Source organism: Tachysurus vachellii, chromosome 16, assembly GCF_030014155.1.
Source record: "Tachysurus vachellii isolate PV-2020 chromosome 16, HZAU_Pvac_v1, whole genome shotgun sequence".
Lineage (NCBI taxonomy): Eukaryota > Metazoa > Chordata > Actinopteri > Siluriformes > Bagridae > Tachysurus > Tachysurus vachellii.
In genome coordinates this window covers 18,875,683-18,885,682 of record NC_083475.1, presented here as the reverse complement: position 1 = coordinate 18,885,682, position 10,000 = coordinate 18,875,683, and the positions used below count along the sequence as shown (strand labels likewise).

Below are 10,000 nucleotides of genomic sequence, written 5' to 3'. Positions count from 1 at the left end.
ACTGGAAGCTCTTCAATATCAAGCTATTTGTGATGTTTCACTACATCGACTGCAACGTTAACCGAGGACACGGCCTGAAGGAACCTCAATAATATCGATGAGTCACTTAACGTGATAAAATTCTTCTCGGTATCGTCACATAGTCCAGACGTTAGAAGATAAACGGAGTGTGAAGAGCAGTGCTCAGACATTTCTGAGATATGATGCGTGAACTAGTCGAGATGTCAGCAGAGCTGTATGACATGATACATATGATACAGTGCAGGAAGAATGTTGTGATGTCACACAAACATTAAAGATGCTTTCATTCCAATTCGAGACCCTGAGACACTTCAGGTGGGAGTTTATTACATCCTCATGACCACAACCTGAATAATTCACTGTAACTACGTGACACCGATTTTATAAATAAACTTGTGGAAGCATGAAATGTTAAAAAAAAGTCTGTGAATCTTTAGTCTGAGGAGAAAAGAAGAGTAGAATGTTTATTTATTATCAAACTCCCAGCTCACATTACACCATGACACACACAGAGAGAGAGAGAGAGAGAGAGAGAGAGAGAGAGAGAGAGAGTCAAAAGAAAAAAAAGGGTCAAAGAGAGGTCAAAAGAAAGAGCAAGAGAGAGAGAAAGGAGGGAAAAGAGAGGGAGAAAACAGATAGAGAGACAGGGGCGGGACAAAGAGAGAGGGACAGAGAGAGAAAGGTCAGGAGGCAAGAAAGTGAGAGACACAGACAGACAGACAGACAGGGAGACAACAAGAGAGAAAGAGTGAGAGGGTTAGTGAGAGGAAGGACAGAGAGAGAGATAGAAAAGGTGACAGAGAGAGAAACAGATAGAAAGAGGAGGAGGAACAAAGAGAGAGAGACAGGAAAGGAGAGTGGGGACAGAGAGAGAGAGAGAGAGAGAGAGAGAGAGAGAGAGAGAGAGAGAGAGAGAGAGAGAGAGAGAGAGAGAGAGAGAGGAAAGGAGAGTGGGGACAGAGAGAGAGAGAGAGAGAGAGAGAGAGAGAGAGAGAGAGAGAGAGAGAGAGAGAGAGAGGAAAGGAGAGTGGGGACAGAGAGAGAGAAGAGAGAGAGAGAGAGAGAGAGAGAGAGAGAGAGAGGAAAGGAGAGTGGGGACAGAGAGAGAGAGAGAGAGAGAGAGAGAGAGAGAGAGAGAGAGAGAGAGAGAGAGAGAGAGAGAGAGAGAGAGAGAGAGAGAGAGAGAGAGAGAGAGAGAGGAAAGGAGAGTGGGGACAGAGAGAGAGGGAGAGAGAGAGAGAGAGAGAGAGAGAGAGAGAGAAAGAGTGAGGGGGTCAAAAGAAAAAAAAGGGGTCAAAGAGAGGTCAAAAGAAAGAGCAAGAGAGAGAGGGCAAGGAAGGAAAAGAGAGGGAGAAACCCGATAGAGAGATAGGGGAGGGACAAAGAGAGAGGGACAGAGAGAGAAAGGTCAGGAGGCAAGAAAGTGAGAGACACAGACAAACAGACAGGGAGACAACAAGAGAGAAAGAGTGAGAGGGTTAGTGAGAGGAAGGACAAAGAGAGAGAGATAGAAAAGGTGACAGAGTGAGAAACAGATAGAAAGAGGAGGAGGGACAAAGAGAGAGGGACAGAGAGAGAGAGAGAGAGAGAGAGAGAGAGAGAGAGAGAGAGAGAGAGAGAGAGAGAGAGAGAGAGAGAGTGTGTGTAAAGGAGAGTGGGGACAAAGAGAGAGAGATAGAAAAGGTGACAGAGAGAGAAACAGATAAAGAGAGCAGAAAGAGAGAAAGAGTGAGAGAGAGACAGACAGAGAGAGAGGGAGAGATAGCAAGACAGAAAGAGGGAGAGATATAGAGTGAGGAACAGATAGAGGAAAGGACAGAGAGAGAGGGACAAAGAGAAAGAGCAAGAGAGTGAAAGAAAGAAAGAGAGAGCGAGGATGAGAAACTGATTAAAGATAGAGAGACAGATAACGATGGGATTCAGACACCAAACAAATGTCTTTTATTCCATGTGCACATACAGGGACATATTTAAGATTGATTGTGTAAAGACAAAGTAAAGAAAAGAGAAACATATCAGGACATATCTACATCTAAATCAGGTACAAGTCCACTTTCAAAAGAATAACAAAGAGAGAGATAAAGAGAAAGAAGAAAACGAGAGAGATGATGTGAGGAAGAAATGTTTTTAATTAATGTGTGTGATATAAGTAATGGCCAAACATTCGACATTCCAATTCAATGATAATTATAAACTTTATTCTTTATTAATTGTTTTCATCCTCATCAATGAGAGAAGAGAAGAGAAGAGAAGAGAAGAGAAGAGAAGAGAAGAGAAGAGAAGAGAAGAGAAGAGAAGAGAAGAGAAGAGAAGAGAAGAGAAGAGAAGGCTTGTTTTCTGTCTCTCTCAGGGCCTCCCAAGATGCCACTCAGGGTGAGGCTATTAATCATTGACGAGCCCCTGTGGCTCAGTGTGTGTGTGTGTGTGTGTGTGTGTGTGTGTGTGTGTTTGAGAGAGAGAGAGAGAGAGAGAGAGAGAGAGAGAGAGAGAGACGAAGCACAACAGCAGCCATTGAGAGCAGCCGTGCAGGAACATTAACAGCATTCACTCTCCTCACTGTAAAGCTTCTCTAAAACCCGGGAGCATGTCCCTCCAGCAGGTGGAACAACCTCCCTCTGCCCCACACACACACACACACACACACACACACACACACACACAGAGAGAAATACAGAAATACAGGCCAAGAGAAGTGCACACATACAGCATGAGTGAGATAGGCAGAGAGATAAGGAGTGAGTTAGAGAGACAGAAAGAGAGAGACAGAAATTTATGGCCTACAGTGGCGCACACACACACACACGCACACACACACGCACACACACACACACACACACACACACACACACACACACACACACACACAGCTGAAAACCGATCTCCCACTGGATCCCCTTACAGCCCTGGCTGCTGCCTCTCACGCAGACTGCCAACAATGTTACACCCAGGAGAGAAAGAGGGAGGGGGAGAAGGGGGAGAACACACACACACGGACAAGAGGGAGCCGAATAAAAGAGAGAGAATGCGTGAGGGCAGAAACAGGCCATCGACAGAAAATAGAGAGAGAGAGAGAGAGAGAGAGAGAGAGAGAGAGAGAGAGAGAGAGAAAGAAAAAAGAGAGAGAGAGAGAAAGATTGAGAGAGATAGAGAGAGGGAGTGAGAGAGAGAGATAGAGAGAGAGAGAGAGAGAGAGAGAGAGAGAGAGAGAGAGAGAGAGAAAGAAAAAAAGAGAGAGAGAGAGAGAAAGATTGAGAGAGATAGAGAGAGGGAGTGAGAGAGAGAGAGAGAGAGAGAGAGAGAGAGAGAGAGAGAGAGAGAGAGAGAGAGAGAGAGAGAGAGAGAGAAAGAAACGTTCAAGAGAGATTAAGAGACATAGTGAGAGTGAGAAAGCTGAGAGATGGAAACAGGCCTGAGTGGACTGTAATGTAGCTTTAATCTGGTATTTCCTTTTTGCAGAGCGAGGGATATTCCTGGGGATGGGTGGGAGACTGTAATCCTGTGCCTAACACACACACACACACACACACACACACACTTTGTCCTGGCCTCTTTGCCAGAAAACAAGGGCCTAACAACCAGCTGTAATGCAACACATTCACTTATTCATCCACTCACTCACTCACTCACTCACTCACTCATCCACTCACACACACACACACACACACACACACACAATGTAATCAAAAACGCTTCCATGGTAACTGCTTTCACATGAATGATGAAGTGTGTGTGACTCTTGGACGTGTGTATGAGGCAGCAAGACATTAATACCATTAATGCAAATACTGGGGCAGTGGCAGTGCACGAGGTTAAGGGGTTTGGGTTGTTGAACAGAAGATCATGGTTCAAGCCCCAGCATTGCCAAGTTGCCACTGTTGGGCAATTGATCAAGGCCCTTAACCCTTACTGCTCCAGTGGTGCTGTATCATAACTGCCCCTGCACTCAGACCCCAACCTCCTCAGTTGGGATATGCGAAGAAAGGAATTTCACTGTGCTGTAATGTTTATGTGGCGATAATAAAGGCTTCTATGCCCCAATTTCATTCATTCATTTCATCAGTGTGAGTAGTGACTCGCTTAGATGACTGAACAATTATTGAATATATTTGATCAAATGCTGATTTCGATCAAAACAAAAGTTCATTAAAAGGTACAGAAAGATTTTTACGATTGGTAATACCAATACTGAGGCAAAGAAGATACATCACTGGTCAGACTGGTACAGATTGTAAGCTTAAACAAAAAGAGCCATTTGGGAGTCGGTTCAATGAATCAAGTGATTAGGCTCACTGAATTATAGGGTTTCTTTATCAGGCAATCTTTATCAGTTCTCGTACAGGACTGATACTAATATAACTGATATCTCACTGCATGGGTAAATACTCAAATCTGATTGGTCAGCAGGCATGTATAATTTCTGTAGAACAGCACGGCTCTGACTGTTGCAACAGAATACGTTATCGTTTCTATAGTAACAGATCATGCGCAGGGAAACGAACATGCCACATGATCTTAGCTTAATAATAAACAGATTTGATTAAAAGTGTATTGTTGAGAATGTATAAGTGTTAATGTGGGGATGGTTTTCTTATATGTTTATTTAAACATTTATAGACTCAGATACCAGAGCTTTAGAAGAGTCACGGTACTTTACTGAGTGTCCCAGAACAGGAAAGTGTTCAGGAAAGAGGAGTTCATGCTGTCCGCTTTTTCAGTAAAAATGGCAGGCTGTGGTTTTAGAGAGAGAGAGAGAGAAAGCGAGAGAGCGAGAGAGACAGAGAGAGAGACAGAGAGAGAGAGAGAAAGAGAGAGAGACAGAGCTGTTATGCTGTACTGAGATAGCATGAACCAAGTGCTACATGAACATTCCAAATCATTCGATGTAACAGTAAACTGATAAAAAGTACGACTTGTTAGATTTAACCTATAAGTGCCATGCAAATATGTTTCAACACTTTGTATCGATGATTATTTTACTGTAACATCACATCCTCTTGTGAAATCATTGTGACGTGAAGTGACATACGGTTAAGTGACCCATACTCAGAATTTGTTCTCTGCATTTAACTCATCCAAAGTGCACACACACAGCAGTGAACACACACACCGTGAACACACACCCGGAGCAGTGGGCAGCGATTTATGCTGCGGTGCCCGGGGAGCAGTTGGGGGGGTTCGGTGCCTTGCTCAAGTGCACCTCAGTCGTGGTATTGCCGGCCTGAGACTCGAACCCACAACCTTAGGGTTAGACTCTCTAACCATTAAACCACGACTTTCCCTGTTTTCGCATATCCCAGGCTATTATGAGCCTGGGGTCAGAGCACAGGGTCAACCATCGTGCGGCGCCCCTGGAGCAGGTGAGGTTAAGGGCCTTGCTCAAGGACCCAACGTAGATGTCTCAGCAGCGTGTGGGCTTGAAACCTGACCTTCTGATTAGGAACCCAGCACCTTGACCACTGGACCATCATGTCCTCAGATGCATGGATTAACCCATCATGTGTTGTGTTTTGTGTATTTGTCCAAACAGCTGGCCTAATATGTAATATCTACAATCAGCAGCATTTAAGCTGCTATGTGACGTTAGGGATGGTGACTTTAAACCTACAGCACTATGACATCTGAAAAGAAAATGACAAGATCCAAGATAATCTTGTGGTGTGTAAATATGAAAAGTCTTTATTAAAGCTGGACTGCTTCACCCCTCACCAGGAAAATGGTGTCGCTACATTACTGCGTTACTGGACATGTCGTAATATGAATATATTTATTTATAGTTGCCAAAGAAACAGGGTTTTGTTCAACACGTCCTGTTTACCAGGACACTTTGTGTACTTATTTGACCTTGTGCTATGTGCTATGAACTACACTGAAGAAAAGAAAGAAGAAGAAGAAACCTTTCATTATTGTCATATATACATTAAAGCACAGTGGAAATTCTTTCTTCGCATATCCCACGACACACTGTATTATGTATCTTGTTTCGCTTTTAATCGAATCTGTTTATTATTAAACTGAAAACACGACATGTCCATGTCCATGTCCCTGTGTACGATCTGTTACTATAGAGACAATAACGTATCAGCAGTAATGATCAGAGTAATGAACAGCAGTAATGATCAGAGTAATGACCAGAGTAATAATTAGCAGTAATGATCAGAGTAATGATCAGAGTAATGATCAGCAGTAATGATCAGCAGTAATGACTAGAAGTAATGATCAGAGTAATGACCAGAGTAATAATTAGCAGTAATGATCAGAGTAATGATCTGCAGTAAGGATCAGAGTAATGATCTGCAGTAAGGATCAGAGTAATGATCTGCAGTAAGGATCAGAGTAATGATCTGCAGTAAGGATCAGGGTAATGATCAGAGTAATAATAAGCAGTAATGATCAGTGAGAATGATCAGAGTAATGACTAGCAGTAATGATCAGCAGTAATGATCAGCAGTAATGATCAGAGTAATGATCAGCAGTAATGATCAGCAGTAATGATCAGCAGTAATGACTAGAAGTAATGATCAGAGTAATGATCAGCCATAATGATCAGAGTAATGATCAGCAGCAATGATCAGCAGTAATGATCAGCAGTAATGACTAGAAGTAATGATCAGCAGTAATGATCAGCAGTAATGACTAGAAGTAATGATCAGAGTAATGACTAGCAGTAATGATCAGAGTAATGATCAGCCATAATGATCAGAGTAATGATCAGCAGTAATGACTAGAAGTAATGATCAGAGTAATGACTAGCAGTAATGATCAGAGTAATGATCAGCCATAATGATCAGAGTAATGATCAACAGTAATGATCAGCAGTAATGATCAGAGTAATGACTAGCAGTAATGATCAGAGTAATGATCAGCCATAATGATCAGAGTAATGATCAGCAGTAATGACTAGAAGTAATGATCAGAGTAATGACTAGCAGTAATGATCAGAGTAATGATCAGCAGTAATGATCAGCCATAATGATCAGAGTAATGATCAACAGTAATGATCAGCAGTAATGACCAGCAGTAATGATCAGCAGTAATGATCAGCAGTAATGACTAGCAGTAATGATCAGAGTAATGACTAGCAGTAATGATCAGCCATAATGATCAGAGTAATGACTAGCAGTAATGATCAGAGTAATGATCAGCCGTAACGATCAGCCATAATGACTAGCAGTAATGATCAGCAGCAATAATCAGCCATAGTGATCAGAGTAATGACTAGCAGTAATGATCAGCAGTAATGATCAGAGTAATGATCATCAGTAATGACTAGAAGTAATGATCAACAGTAATGATCAGCAGTAATGATCAGCAGTAATGATCAGCAGTAATGACTAGCAGTAATGATCAGCAGCAATGATCAGCCATAGTGATCAGAGTAATGACTAGCAGTAATGATCAACAGTAATGATCAGAGTAATGATCATCAGTAATGACTAGCAGTAATGATCAACAGCAATGATCAGCAGTAATGATCAGCAGTAATGATCAGCAGTAATGACTAGTAGTAATGATCAACAGTAATGATCAGCAGTAATGATCAGCAGTAATGATCAGCAGTAATGACTAGCAGTAATGATCAGCAGTAATGATCAGAGTAATGACTAGCAGTAATGATCAGCAGTAATAACTAGCAGTAATGATCAGAGTAATAATCAGCAGTAATGATCAACAGTAATTATCAGCAGTAATGATCAGCAGTAATGATCAGAGTAATGATCAGCAGTAATGATCAGCAGTAATAACTAGCAGTAATGATCAACAGAAATTATCAGCAGCAATGATCAGAGTAATGATCAGAGTAATGATCAGAGTAATGATCAGCAGTAATGATCAGCAGTAATGACTAGCAGTAATGATCAGCAGTAATGATCAGAGTAACAGTCCTGAGAGAAAGGTGTGTTTATGTTGTAGTGTAGTTATGTCAGTCACATGACACCAGAGTTCCATCTACTGACAGGTTCTAAAAAAGAAAATGACATGAAGGAATAAAGTTGTCAGAATGGTGAAGCGACATGGTGTGAGACGGGATGTAACATGAAGGGAGAAGTACAGAGTGATGGGCAGGAGTAGGACCATGAACAGATTGGAAAGTAATGAATAGTGGTTTATCCTGAATCTGTATAATGTGTGTGTGTGTGTGTGTGTGTGTGTGTGTGTGTGTGTGTGTGTGTGTGTGTGTGTGTGTGTGTGTGTGTGCATGAGATTAGTTTGTGTTGAGGTTTGGTTTGTGTTTGAGTTTTTAGATGGTAATAAAGAGAAAAAAGAAAGAAGCATTAATGTTGTTGAGAGAGAGAGAGAGAGCAAGCGAGAGAGAGAGAGAGAGAGAGAGAGAGAGAGAGAGAGAGAGAGAGAGAGAGAGAGAGAGAGAGAGAGAGAATGACTGTTCCCCATTCTGCAGAGTTAGTGTCTTGACCATGTATGTTTTATTGTCATTTTGTCGAAAGAAAGAGTGAAAGACAGACAGACAGACAGACAGACAGAGAGAAAAAGAGACAGACAGAGAGAAAGAGAGACAGACAGACAGACAAACAGAGAGAAAGAGAGACAGACAGAGAGAAGGAGTGAGAGACAGACAGACATACAGAGGGAAAGAAAGACAAACATAAAAAGAGTGAGACATGGATAGACAGACAGAAAGAGTAGGTAAAAGAAGTATCTTGTTTCCTTAAATCTAACATTAAAGTGTTAAAAAGTGTCACATCTTTATTCATAAATTAAACATTATTACCCTGGACATATTGCTGTGGTATAAGCTGAATGTGTGTGTGTGTGGGTGTGTGTGTGTTTGTGTGAACTGTGAGCAGTTGTAAATGTGTTGAAGTTTGGGAGTAATAAAGACTAGGGATGAGCGAGTACAGCATTATCTGTATCTGTATCCGTATCTGTTAACCATATGAATTATCTGTATCCGTATCCGTACTCGGAGTGGATGGGGCCTAACCCGGAAGTCGGCGGGGCTAACCGGTAATAATTAATTTGTAATATTTATAACACTAGCTTACTACCTTTATGTTTTTATGAAATACAGCAAAAACGTGTCAGACACTCAGTGTCTGGTTACTGGTTAGAGACAGCTGAAGGTTTAAAAAAAAAAAATCTCCGACAGGCAGAGACGCAATGCGAGTCGCATTCTACCAAGCAAGCACCGCGTCTGAACGAACCCACGTTTACCAGAACTCTACTGGTTAGTAAGTACGTATTATTAACGTTACAGCCCGAAGTAAAAAGCTGAAGAAACCCTAAACGTTAACGGAAAAGACCTGCGAACCCGAGTGACTGAGGGAGAGACAGAGAGCTGTTCTGTGTGTGACTGTGAGTGAGCAGAGCGAGACACAGCAACACAATACATCTGTATGTGTGTAGGGGAGGGGCGCTGTGACTAGCCTATCACTGTAGGGGAGGGGCGCTGTGACTAGTCTATCACTGTAGGGGAGGGGCGCTGTGACTAGCCTATCACTGTAGGGGAGGGGCGCTGTGACTAGCCTATCACTGTAGGGGAGGGGCGCTGTGACTAGCCTATCACAGATATTGACTTGTATTACTCGTATAATACTCGTACTCGGCAGAAGTGCTTTATGCGTACCGGATACTCGTTTCAGCCGAGTATCCAGCTCATCTCTAATAAAGACATTACTACAGTACAGATGTTGGTACAGTTGTTCACTGTTCTACTTTCAGGGACAAGGCTGTCGTCTTACGTATGTATATAAAAACCTTTCACCTCGGCCCGTGAGGTCTGATTAAAAACAAACAAACAAAATAATCACGTGTTCTAACAGAATTTGAACTCGAACAACTCTGATCTGTGATAAAGCTTAAGATACGGTGTAAAGTGCATCTTTTGGTGCATATCTAAGTACACGGCTAGAAACGTGTAGAAATTAGCATGAGCTAGCGAGCTATGGAAACCACGTAGCATCAGAAAAGAACAAAAACGTTCTACTTTGATATCAAGTGAGTTATTACTACAGTAACAGAT

General features: G+C 42.1%; 1 protein-coding gene across 3 annotated transcripts in view; it reads right to left on the bottom strand.

The window, feature by feature from the left end:
• Window positions 1-10,000, bottom strand: part of wnt5b (wingless-type MMTV integration site family, member 5b) — a 125,759-nt gene that overhangs the window by 68,463 nt on the left and 47,296 nt on the right. The window contains exon 1 of one of the 3 annotated variants that reach the window (XM_060889528.1): window positions 4,646-4,746. The exons of the other annotated variants lie outside the window; for them this stretch is intronic. The gene's annotated coding sequence lies outside the window, so the exon portion shown is untranslated. Of the gene's footprint in view, window positions 1-4,645; window positions 4,747-10,000 lie in introns of those variants that run through there. 3 annotated transcript variants of the gene reach the window in all.